The 12,904-nt window shown below is 38.6% G+C and overlaps 1 pseudogene; it reads right to left on the bottom strand.

The window, feature by feature from the left end:
- The window catches only part of LOC124373617, a 31,938-nt pseudogene extending 21,342 nt beyond the window's left edge, over positions 1 to 10,596 (bottom strand).
- Positions 10,597 to 12,904: the final 2,308 nt, after the last annotated feature.

Here is a 12,904-nt window from a genome sequence, read left to right as displayed (position 1 = left end):
TTCCACCTCTTGAACTGATAGCTCTTCGTCATAATAACATACAAACGCCTCCAGATCTGTACTGATTATTGCATTTACCAATTATATTATAACCAGGTATTTTGTAAAAACTTAATTCTTCGCTGAGGATCCATACTTCACTTAAAATTATTAAACTAATTTTTTGTTTTGCATTATTGAGTTCTGCTAGAAAACTATTGAAATTTTGTCTCAAACTTCGAATATTTAAATGAATTATTGAGATAGAGCCATCAGCGTCTGGAGAGGATGGTGAGAAAAACGCATCATTGAGAGAATTTAAATATTGTGAATCCAATTAAAATAAAATCAAAGCCACATTTTTGCTCACTGATTACAATTTTAGCCGTATTTTTCCACTTCATCAAGGCTAGTGATTTTGAAGCATTTCTCCCCATCATCCCTCCTGAGATAGAACTTGCCATCCTTAAACCAGACATACTTGACATTGCACTGCTTGCTTCTTTCCTTGAGTTGAGCCAAGAAGATCCTGTTGTCCGGTGACAGATGTTCATTGATGTACACCCTGGTGTCCGGAAAGGCGTTGTTCACTCTGCGGGCTGATAGGTCCTTGTTCTTCTTGTAGTTGGTGATCCAGACATCTCTCTGCATCTTGGTCTGGAACTGGACGACCATGGGTGGAGCTCGACCTTACTTGTAGCTGGGAACTCGATGTGCAGCCATCACCTGGGTGTCATGAAGCTCGACTCCTATGGCAGTGCCGATGTCACGCAAGATCTTCATAGTGTCCTCGTTCCGCGTTTCAGGGATGCCGCTGATCTCCAGATTGGTTCTTCTATAGTATTGCTCCAGCTCTCTGACTTTACTTTTGAGCTCATTGACTGTCTCGCCCAACTTCAAGTTTGCTTCAGTTAACTTCTGGTTTTGTTTCATAATCTCGGCATAATCCAGCTGGACTTTTTTAAGCGTCTGGTTTTGCTGTGTCAATATTTGCTGACAGGAACTCAACCGACTTAGTAAGCTCCTGCATCTGGTTTGAGTGAGATTTAAACTCCTGAAACATTTCTCTTTTGAATGCCTCCATGGTAGACACAAGAAACTCCTTTGTAATACATGTGGAACTAGATGACTTACTGCTTACTGAAGATTGTTTTTTAGATTTAACACATTCCTCACATTTCCAATCTTTATGGCCGGTACGAGTTTTTGATTTTATCTTTGATACAGTCTATATGAAATACACGTTCACAACCACCAACACACTTCACAGGATTGGAATCCTCCTCAATACAGTTGCCGCACTCGCCACAGTTAGCCATAGTTACCAAGAAATAATTAAAGTAGACGAAATATTCAGGCTAATACGCGCACACACGCCACTGTAGACACACGTGTGTAGCTGTGTGACCTTGACTGCGGGGCACACAGAGCAGTGCTGTTATCAGTCCGACTGCCGGACTACGACTGGCACGTAGTCCAGTACTAAATTAGACATACTAATTTATGTTTTATACGTCACTAAATGCAATACTACATTTGATTACTAAACGAAAATTTATGTGAAATAAAAATAAAATATGTTGATAAAAATAAATTCTTACCAAAATAATTATTCATGATGCCCGTGAATAGAAAGTGGTTGAGGAAGCTGGACATTGAGATGTAGTCATTCAGTGTGAATGGTTTCTGTTGCTCATACATTTCAATGTCATCAAGAATCCTGCAATAAAAACGTTACCAATTCATTAGTCTATGAGTAATTAGACCCTGTGAGATTTCAAGTTGATCTTTTGCTCTGTCAGACAGTGTTGTAATAGTGTTGTCCACATCATCACTGTTTAACAGTCCTTGTAAAACTATACGGAAATTCATTAGTTAGGAGTAAAAAGAGTACAGATCCCAGTACTGACCCTTGTGGAACACCACTTTTAATAGGTGGACTAATATTGAGGCATTTATACAACCAGATACTGGACAAATTTGTAGAATCTGTTACCTGATTTGTCAACCAAAACTGCAACGTTTACACATCATCATCATCATCATCACTAATACTTTAAGAACTGCAATTATAAAGAACACTTTTTGAAACTTGATCAAACTCATTATAAAATGACAAAATTATAAAGGATCTGCTTTATTTGCCTTTTAAATCTACTTTCTACACAAATATTGAGCAAACAAAATATTGTTTAATCACCATTCTCTTCATGAAAACATTGACTTAAATATCATTTTTTAATATTTAAAAATCTACTTTACACCTTATCAATCAAAACGTTTGTTTCTCTCCTCATACTACTGAAATAAAACCAGCAAAATTTGTACTTATGTAATGCAACTTAAATACACAGAAACGAATACAAACAGAGTATTATGTTTCTGCAATGGCTCATTAGGTAATACAATATTCATGGTTCAGCGACCACAGTGGCACATATTTACTTTAAGATGTAACCTCACAATTCCTCTGATATCTGATATAGTCTTTTCAGTGCTCCAATTTCTATATGAGTGAAGTCTAACATTTCAGCTACTTCAGGGGTTTATGATGAGGATTCTGTAAGACATCTATACGAACTTCAAAGAGAGAATAAAATAACCACCAGATCCTCAGAGGTTGTGCTACATGAGGTATTCCTACCACCCATCCCACAGGTGTTAAGTTGGGTTAATATATCAGGTGTACTGACACCTAGTGATCATTTCATGCAATCAGCAAACAGTATGAGAACCTCTGTAACAGCATCGAATTCTAGACGCTGCATTACGAGGAAGGTGGACTGGGGAGCTAAACTCAACGTTCATATTAAATTCCCACTATGGCTACGTTATGTGTAGAAAACTTGGTTGCTCCAAAGCGCTTTGGGATAGCGTCAGTAACATCGTAGTGCACACAACTGTGCACCTGATGAGACAATGAGAATACCAACTCACCTGTATTACACTTTATCTTTGATTCTAGGTGTCTCTGATGTTGAAACGATGAAAATATTTCGTTTTAAGCTTCTTCGTTGACAACATTTCTTGGATCTCTTCAGACGAACATGACTCCAGATCCCAAGAGTCAAGTCTGTAATAGCATCAGATTCCAGACGCTGCATTAAGAGGTAGGTGAACTGAACTGTATAATATCTTAGAGAGGTCCAGATCCCATACTGCTGATAAGTACGCTATGTTACTCACGTTACATAATGCGTCATGCAGTCAGCGAACAATATGAGAATGTTGAACTCTGGAGCAGAACCCTTGGTGTTGACAGAGAGCAGGTTGAGGAAGGGCTTGAGGCCACAGTGAGGTCCTAGCGAGGTCAGAAAATCTCCACAGCTGATAGAGGATCTTGTCTTGGTAACATAGACCTACACACAAGAACTAGAGATGACAAAGAGTATCTTGTACATAATGAAATAAACATTATAGAGATATACAATTTTGTTTGTTTTAGATAGTGGTAAAAATTAAAAAACAGAAATCAAATTTCACTTCTGCTGATGACAGACAGCTAGTTCACCTTGAAAAAGGATGCTATTTTGATAATAACAGTAGAATGAATAAAAAGTAGATTTAAAAAAGTTTCTTACACACTATACAGTAAACTTAAGAAGTATTTGACATTTACTAATTAAAAGTTACAAATCCGACATCTATGAATACCAACAAATTATTTTAGTTTTAATGAAATACATTTTTAGATGGTTTTATCACAGAAATACTGTTACAAAAGAAAATTCAACAAACTCGGTACATACCAGTCAGTATATCCAGACGAAGCTGAGTGAGTGTATTGAGTGCAGTGTGGTATAGAGTGCAGATGAGTGCAACTTTGGTCGTCTCAGGACTACCCAGTTTGTTGCGTAGTTGTTTTGCCGCATTCGCTCTGTTTGTCCTGGCCTCGAGTGCACGTCTGAATGATGAACATAAATCAGCATTGCGTGAATCGGAATTACTATTGCTGATTAAATGACAACCTATTTTATAGGATTTATAAACATGGATCGCTACGTGGATCCATTTTAAGTGTGTCTGACTCTCCGTGGTACGTACCAAGAACTGGGAACTAGGCCAAAGACACATTTTACTTATTGATAAGCTGGTTGTACGCAAATTGAGATCCAGTATTTTCATGAAAGTGAATTCTTAAAAAAAAACAAACAAAAACTCAGTGATTAATTCGAATCTGTTAAAAACATATATCAATGGCTGCTTTATTATACACTGCTATTGCTCTAACATGTCTACTTAGATGTCAAGCTTAACCAAGCTGTTTTAACCCTTTGGGTACCAGACCAAAATTTGTCATGGTGTCTAAGTGACTTTCACCCAAGGATAACCGAACAATATTGGACTCTTTTTAGGCTGTTGTGCACTATTTTACATTTTTCATGTAACTCTCTTTTTGTGTAATAATGAATGATTTTTGTTAACTGTACATAAAGTTTGTAGTATGAGAGATAGCATAGTATTTTCCCTTTATTTGAGTAAGAAGAAAATTCTAAACAAAAATAACGCAAAATGTTTTATTTCACTAAAAACTACAGACAAACTGTACAAAACCACATTTTTTTATATACAAATACATCAACAATTTTTAGAACACATTTTGGTTATTTTTTACACATTTTAATTTGATAATTTGTAGTGTATTTATAAAATAAATATCAAAAGAAAATTTCAAAGATATAGTATACCTATATATATACTGTATATATATATATATATATATATATATATATATATATATAGTTAATATGTAATGGTAGCACATTCACCCGGCAAGTGAGAGATCCGGGTTCGACTCCCGGCGGAGCAAGTACTTTTTGTGATTCAATGTTTATTGAAATTAAATAAGGCTATTTGCCATTTATACAGTTTAACGTAAATAAAAGTCATTTGACAGGTATTTGGTCTTCCGATCATATGTTAGTTTGCTTATTTAAACGCATATGTGACAGTAACGGCCAAATACAAAATAATTGAATCGGATAAAGTAAGCGCTCTGTGGTGTAATGGTAGCACATTCACCCGGCATGTGAGAGATACGGGTTCGACTCCCGGCGGAAGCAAGTGCTTTTTGTGATTCAATGTTTATTGAAATTATATATATATATATATATATATATATATACACAGTAAAGACAATTAAATTAATTTAAAAATATATAAAAATAACATCTGAAATGTCTTGATATCCAGATGTTAATATTTTTAAACAGTTTTCATATAGCAGAACGTTAGTATTTCTCCGAATTTCTTCACATGCACGAATATCCGGAGTTTAGTAGCCCCAAATAATATAAATGATATATTTTTCCAGCTTTGAAGTTGTACGGTTGCACAAAATGTTTGTTACAACAATGTAAACAATTAACATGGTTTGATTCTTTTAATGATAATTTACTTTTTATAATTTGCATTAATTTGAAATTATTAGTATTTAAAAATTTCTGCTTCTGATCAATATCTACTTTCAAACAGAGCATGGTAGGCTATGTTTGGTGTGTTTCTTGCTGACTGTTCTCGGATCTCAGGATATCAATATACTATACCTTGAAGTTATTTTCCACATTCTTTCGTGAAACTATTACAACCTTGAATAGGTTTGTGAGATTTAGGGAAACTTTTAAAATGAATTGAGTCGTACAATTCTGTAATATTATGAAAGTATATAAATTTTTTGTCTGCGTTAGAAGCATAATTAAAACTGGATGTAACAGGTTATTTTAGAATAATTGGAAACATCTGTGCTACATAAAAAATAAATAGAAAAAACTATTATATAAGTACACAGTTGCAAAAATGTGTATGTGTGATTTAAAAAAAGGTTTTTTCCTCATATTTTATTTTACATCCAAGAAAAAATGTACTTTTATACTTTTAGATTTTTTTTTTCCTGGTGATGTGTGCTAAGTACAATTCCTAACCAGAATCTATAAGCAAAACTCATGTAGTAATCATAACAATGTTTTATTTAAAGACGTACACTTTTAATAAAAATAAATGAAAGTACAACGGAACAAAAGGGTCAGGAAATTCAAGTGGAAGGGTTAAAAAAATTTGATTCTTGGTATGGAAAATGACAGATTAAAGTAACTACTGATCAGACCATGTATTCCGTACTTGATCAGTAATTGTGTTTTGTTTCATCATTCTTATGTTTTTGTAGTAACTTCAAAATGAACTGAAATAATACATTCGATTTTTTCAACTTTATAATAATATTAATAATAAATCTTTATTGTCACAAACGTTTCATAATAATATAGCACAGCTATAAAACAGATGACATTGTCAGACATAACCTACACTAATCTTATTTGACTAAATCCAAACAACCAAACACACAATACAATAAAACACGCAAAACAGCAATAAAACACACAATAAAACAGGGTATTAATTTAGCTTATCGTAGGAAAGCAGTATACCAACTTGTAGACCTACTTAAAAATATAAAAATCAACAATAACAAACAGGAATACAGTTCCTAAAATTTAAAAAATGTCATTTAAAAACTCACTTACATTAGAATATGTTTTTTTCTTATCTGCGAGTTAAGAGTTAATTTGAATTACTAACCCAGTTTTCAATAATTCAATAGCGGAATTTTCGGTTAGTTTCGGTAGGAGTCAAAATAAGAGTATTAAAAGGGTTAATATCAAATATTAAGTTCGGTCATTGGCCTGAGACAAGACAAAGGTTGACATAAAGACTGAACAAACACATCGTATTAAAACTGGATGACATTTTCCGCCTACTCGTCAGTTCTGCAGAGCCATAACAAAATGTATCTGTGGTGTGTATTACTGCTTTCTTAATTGTCACAAGCTTGCGAGAGTGTGCACGTCTACTACGTAACTCATTATTCTTATCGTGTAGTAGTGTTGTGATTAGTTTGAAAAATTAATCTAGTTATAGAGTAAAATGTAATTAAACTTTTCAGTTTCATTTCATTTGACAATGAAATTGAAATTTATTTTAAATAAACGGTTTTGTAAATGTTGTTTTTATATTTTTACAATAAATACGCTAATTTTAAGTGAAATGCTCTGTTTTATACTTTATTTACTTTTACCTTTTTATACTGAATGTTAATATACAAAATTTTTAGTTTTTTATTATGATGACCCTAAATAGTCTCGAACTCATAAGATTTAAGTAGATACTGGTGGAAATTAAAACTGCACCCTTTTAGAAATATTCAGGTTTATTAAATCAATTCAAATGTCAACTATTAACCTTGTATTCCACCAAAACAATGTTTTTGAACAATAGGTTAAAATTACTACTTCCTTAGGCAAGGCACTTTCGATTTAATATTGGCTCACTGTCCTCTAAATACGTGAGTATAAAATATAAAAAATAAAATAATAATCTTGAATAAATCTGAATGAAATAAATTAAATAGGCTTCTTCTCAAAACTAATAAAATAATAATAATAAACTTCCTTCAAATTAAATTCTCAAAACAAAACTAAACAGTTCTCAACAGGAATTTTTCACAAGTTCCTACAGGATATGGTGCAGCACCTGCAGCTCTTAATTTTTACTACAATCCTTAGAATTTCAATTAAATTTTTACGTTCGACTTTAATAAATTACTCCTTTACAATTCATATATATATTATAGTCCTCACTCAACAGAATTTGATCGTTAATTTCAAATTTTCAATTCCAATTTTAAATTAATTCACTTCTTAATTTTGCAAATTTCAAATTTAGAAAAATTTAATAATTCAGTCAAAGTACTTCGCTCTTTGGTCGTGAAGGTCTTGGAGTTCGGTATTAATATAATTTTATACCGACGGATCCTACGCCCGACACTAGTTTTAAACTCGCACTAAAATGACTTTACTCTCTCGCTTCTCAACTCGGAATGGTAGCAGAACGTGGTTTCTCGGCCTGCACCGACTACGCTCCTGTTCCTGCAGGTCTGTTTAAATCTCTCCCAACGCAGGTTGGCCGCCTAACCAAGATAGAGTCCACTGTAAACTATTGTTTAGCATTCACTGCCATCAAGTCAGGTCTAGACCAGATTCCAAGCGCGTTGTGCCTGCCGCTGGATTACAATATAAAATTTTACTTTTTTATTCCCTATCCATTTACAATTCTAAAATAAATTTTTATTTATTAAATTTTTATTTTTATTTAAAGTATACCATGTAATTGGTATAACTTTTATAATTCAGTTATATTAAAAATTAGCTTTGAACTTTAAGAAATACAATTTTTTTTTACTTGTCTTGGCGTTATAGAAAAAGTTAATGGAAAAGTTTAATTTATTAGTGGCGTGGTAAGGGTTAAAATAATGACAAACGAAAATTGTAGGTGACTCACTTGAAGAGATTACTGCTCGGAGGAGGTGTGGGTGGTGGAGGGGTCTCCGGGAACTGTTCCAGTGCCTGGTCCAGAGCGGAGCCGAGCAGTGCTGCCACGACGGGCTGAACTCCACAGCAGGAACAGCTGGTTCCTTCCACTTGCGGGATAGCCTCCTGTAGGCCGGGGTCTAGCGACTGGGCGAACCACCCCAGCACCGGGTTCCAGTGGGTCAGGTTAGACTGCTTGGTCGTCACGTAATGCTGGCACGACTCAAGCAGACGTGTTATTAACCAGCTGGCACCATAATAATTTGTTATCAGTTATATCATTCATAGTATAAGAGAAAGTAGTATGATGCAATTTTGATTTTAAAGTGGCTTTTGGGATATTCAGATCAGAAAAAATATGGATTCTGTGACGGTCCATGCACAAACTTGTGTGTCCATAATTCCGTTTGTCCATTTGTCCAGTTATTTTCTAAAAAATCAAAAGTATAGTTCAGTTCAAGTTTTAATATGCTCAAACAGTTTTTATTACACTTGTAACTGTTTGTATTGTTAAATAAGGAAGAACTACTCATGCATAAGAATTATGTGTTTTAAAATACTTTATTTTTATTTTGCACAGTAATCCGATTTGAAACCAAAAAATGAATTATAAATTGTAATGACATTAAAATGCTACTTAAACAGTGTAAGAAACACCAAAGTACTCACAGTGAACATGGGGAAATGAATAAGCTGGAAGGTGGTATCTCGCTGCAGGTATACCAACTGTATCAGGTTGGCCAATAGACACAGGGCGTAGTTACCCTCCAAGGTGTTGAATACTATCCTCATGTCCTGCTCACCACTCAGCAACTCCAGGGCTCGCAGGAGGAAGTCAGAAGACTCCAGAACTCCAAGACACTGAAAAAGTTTTCACTGATCACTCACTGTGCATCCAAATACATTTTTCAATTGGAAGTGATTTCTTAACCTATTGTATCCTGCTACTGCACAGTTTTAAACAGAGTTGTGGCTGCTTGCAAACCTTTTAATTATGCGTTTTCTTGGACAAACCTGGCAAAATTAAATTTACGTTCAATATACTGGGACGCACAGCTGAACGAATATACGTAACACACGTGTAGGTGCGTTATGGCTTTCTTGTGAGGTCTATATTGTTTTTGCATTACGATACTTGGCAGCCGCCAAACGTCGAGGCATTTCAGCCGGCAGCTGTTGTTTGTAAACACAAATATGACTTCACTTAAGTGAGAAATTATTCGATAAAGAAATCAATGAATTATTGAACAATGATTTTAGTAAGTTATGTGACAGTGACCAAAACAGTGAAGTGGATATTTTCAGTCGTGAAAGATTTTGATGATTTAAATGAACCAATACCAGGACCATCAGGTGGTACTGCTACTTCTGCTAATCTTTATCTAAATGAGCCTATTTTGAATTGGGTCAACTTGGTTATAAACAAGGTGTTTCAAAAATCATAATGTAAGCAATGGTAATGAACAAACGGGAAATGAATCTAGGCAAATACCCAAGCGTAGAAAGTTGACTCGTACCACCTATCCTTGGGTGAATGATACCAAACTTTACACCACACATATTTACATTCTGGGCCATGTAAGTAAAAATTATGCTTTAATGTTACTTTCTTTTTTGCATGGTTTTATTGATTTATAATATAAAAAATTACACTTTTTATTAAATAATTATTGGGGGTCTAGGAGACGGGCTGACCTTAGTTCGGGTCAACTAATGAACTGGGAAAGTACCTCTCCAGGGGCGGCACCGCAAGGTGTCGCTCAAGACCGGAAGGGGGATCCGAATCCAACCATCTAACCCAATGGTTGGGCCCGGATAAACGCTATTCAGCGTCCTGCTTGAGGTGGCCCTGCTGTCAACAAAACCCCAGGATCTAGGGTAGTGTCTCGAGTGTGCACTCTGCGCGGTGGTGACGGCCCTCGGCGCCGCGCAGTAGTGGTGCCAGTCCGGGTCCGCCTGGAATCGCACCACACACAAAAACTTGTTTTTGACTGAGGGCACCCCAATCCCACGGTGTGAAAGCGACCCGTGGCCTAAGGGATGCATGGCGCAGGGGTTGTGCGTCGTATACGGAGCCCTTGGGGGTTGGGCGCCCCCCCAAGCGTAAATAGCCTTACCTGGTCATGCGGGGGCTCTGGCTGGGTGGACCGTTATTTCCTCGGTACTCGTGGGGACCTTTTATGGAGTCTTTTAATAAAAACAAAAAAACCACCAACAGATTTAGATCTGGAAGAACTGCAACGGGCAGTTGCATTCCGGCAACCCAGGCCTTGGATGTATCTGCCTGTTCTTCTAGCGCTACCACCATCGACGATGATGTAGTACTCGATGATGCTAGCGGAAGGGTTGAGTCCATGGACACAGACACTGGAGCATGTGTAATGGACTACAACCTTAAGCTCCCCTTTAAACTGCGCAAGCGTTGGGCGATGGAGCAGAAAAAGGCCGATGGCACCTGGCTTCCGGACAGTCAATGGAGGAGGCAAACGGGCAAGATGTCGGCCAACGAAAGAAAAAAAGTTGAGGAAACAGAGGGGGGCAGCACCGGAGGCAACTGCAGGTGCGGGTCTCTACTCCTTATTGGGAAGAGAGAGGGCGCTCGGGCGGTTCTTCGGCGGAAAAACCCCTGCCGAGGAGGCGCCCGATCGCACCTCCTGGGCAAGTAGCGCAAGCGACAAGTACCCAATCCCTCAACGGAGGAGGGGTTAGGAGAAAACATTCAGGGAGGTTCTGACGGGACATAAGCTAGTCTTGGTCCCTGCGAATTTTCCTGAGAAGGCGCCTCTCAGAGGAGGAGGCTATGGAACTTCGGAGGCGCATTCTCGACGAGGTACTCTCAGCAGAGGGTTGTGTGTCTGCAGTTCAAAAAAGTGTTTCCCGGAAAGGGGGGCTCTAGTCATGCTCTGTGGCAGTGACGAGACCAGGGACTGGCTGCGGGGGTCTGGCTCCGGGGCTGGGGATCGGTGGCCCTGGGGGAATAGGGGTGATCTGTGGGGACTACAAAGACCTCATAAGATCTACCAAGGTCTTCCTAAGGGTTGATGGTCCCATGGCCGAGAAGGACTCTGGCGACCATTCTCAAAGCCATTGACAAACAGAATGCTGGGATCTCTGTGTCGGACTGGAGGGTTGTTGGAGATGTCCACACGGGAGATTCCAGAAACTCTCGTAATTTTAATGGATGAGCAGTCTTCAACCACTCTTAAGGGGAGGGGCTGGAGGGTGTTCATTGGTGTGGAGCAGGTCCAGCTGAGGGCGCGGGGGTGGGGCGGTTGATCATGGGGATCAAGGTTCTTCAGATCAAACCTGCAGCACAATAAGGGCTGCCTCGGCTGTATTCTGCAGACGCTTCCTGTCGGAGAGATTTCCACGTGGCTCTGATACAGGAACCTTGGATCAGCAAGGGAAAAATATCAGGGCTTTCAATGACAGGGGTGAATGAAAATAGTTAGTGCCCAGGTTGAAAATGCCAGGACATGTATTGTTGTAAGCAACAAGGTGGACAACATTCCTGTTCTGGAATTTTGTTGCAGGGATCTCGCCACAGTCAGGCTGATGGTGGCTGGCACTGGACGAGCCCTGCTAGTTGCATCATCATATCTACCGGTATGATGATGCGGAGTCCACGCCCTCCAGGGAACTGGCTGCCTTGGTGGACCATGTTGGGAGGAGTGGGAGCGGGAACTGGTGGTGGGATGCGACGCCAACTCGCACAACGAGGCGTGGGGCAGCACCAACACCAATAACAGAGGTAAGTTACTTCTAGAATACATAATGTCCCGTAGTCTAATGATTGCAAATGTTTGGGAAATGTGCCCACGTTTCGCACGAGGACAAGAAGGGAGGTGCTAGATGTGACCATGATGTCGGGAGGGTATGGCTGGTCGGATACATGGCTGGCATGTGTCTGACGAGCCTTCCCTCTCTGATCATGCTCACATCTGTTTTAAGATCGGTGAACAGATGCTGGAAAAAAGTTCAGTATAGGAATCCGAGGAACACAAAACTGGGTATCATACAAGGAAAACCTCAGGGCACGGCTGGATTCTGATTCCACTAATGGGAAACGGATTCACAGCGCGGCGCAGCTTGACGAATCTGCTGACGGTCTAACTTCTGCGATTGTCGGCTCCTTCGATCTCAGCTGCCCGATTATTAATAAAAATAGATCAAAAGGTAGCCTGGTGGAGCTCTGAACTGGCCTCTTTGAGGAAGAGGGTCAGGGCTCTATTCAGGAGAGCCAAAACTTGGGGCACTTGGGACACCTACCATGAGGCTCTTGCATTGTACAACCGCAAGGTTCGTACGGCTAAGAGGTTAGCCTGGAAGAAGCTCTGCACCGATATTGACAGTGTGCAGGGCAGTGCAAGGCTGCAAAAGCTGTTGGCAAAGAATCCCATCTCGCCGCTTGGTAGTCTCAAGGACGATCAAGGTGTCTACATTTACTGAGCCGGAAGGAGTTCTAAAAGAGTTTATGATGGGAACACACTTCCCGGACTGTATTGTTTATGAGGGTGAACAACCACCCGAAAGTGAGGGGAGACATGCGGGTCGCGCCACCC

The sequence above is a fragment of the Homalodisca vitripennis genome, unplaced genomic scaffold, assembly GCF_021130785.1.
Source record: "Homalodisca vitripennis isolate AUS2020 unplaced genomic scaffold, UT_GWSS_2.1 ScUCBcl_6034;HRSCAF=13055, whole genome shotgun sequence".
NCBI classification, from domain to species: domain Eukaryota; kingdom Metazoa; phylum Arthropoda; class Insecta; order Hemiptera; family Cicadellidae; genus Homalodisca; species Homalodisca vitripennis.
Note: the sequence above shows the minus strand (reverse complement) of the source record. Positions and strands in the feature narration are given on the sequence as shown.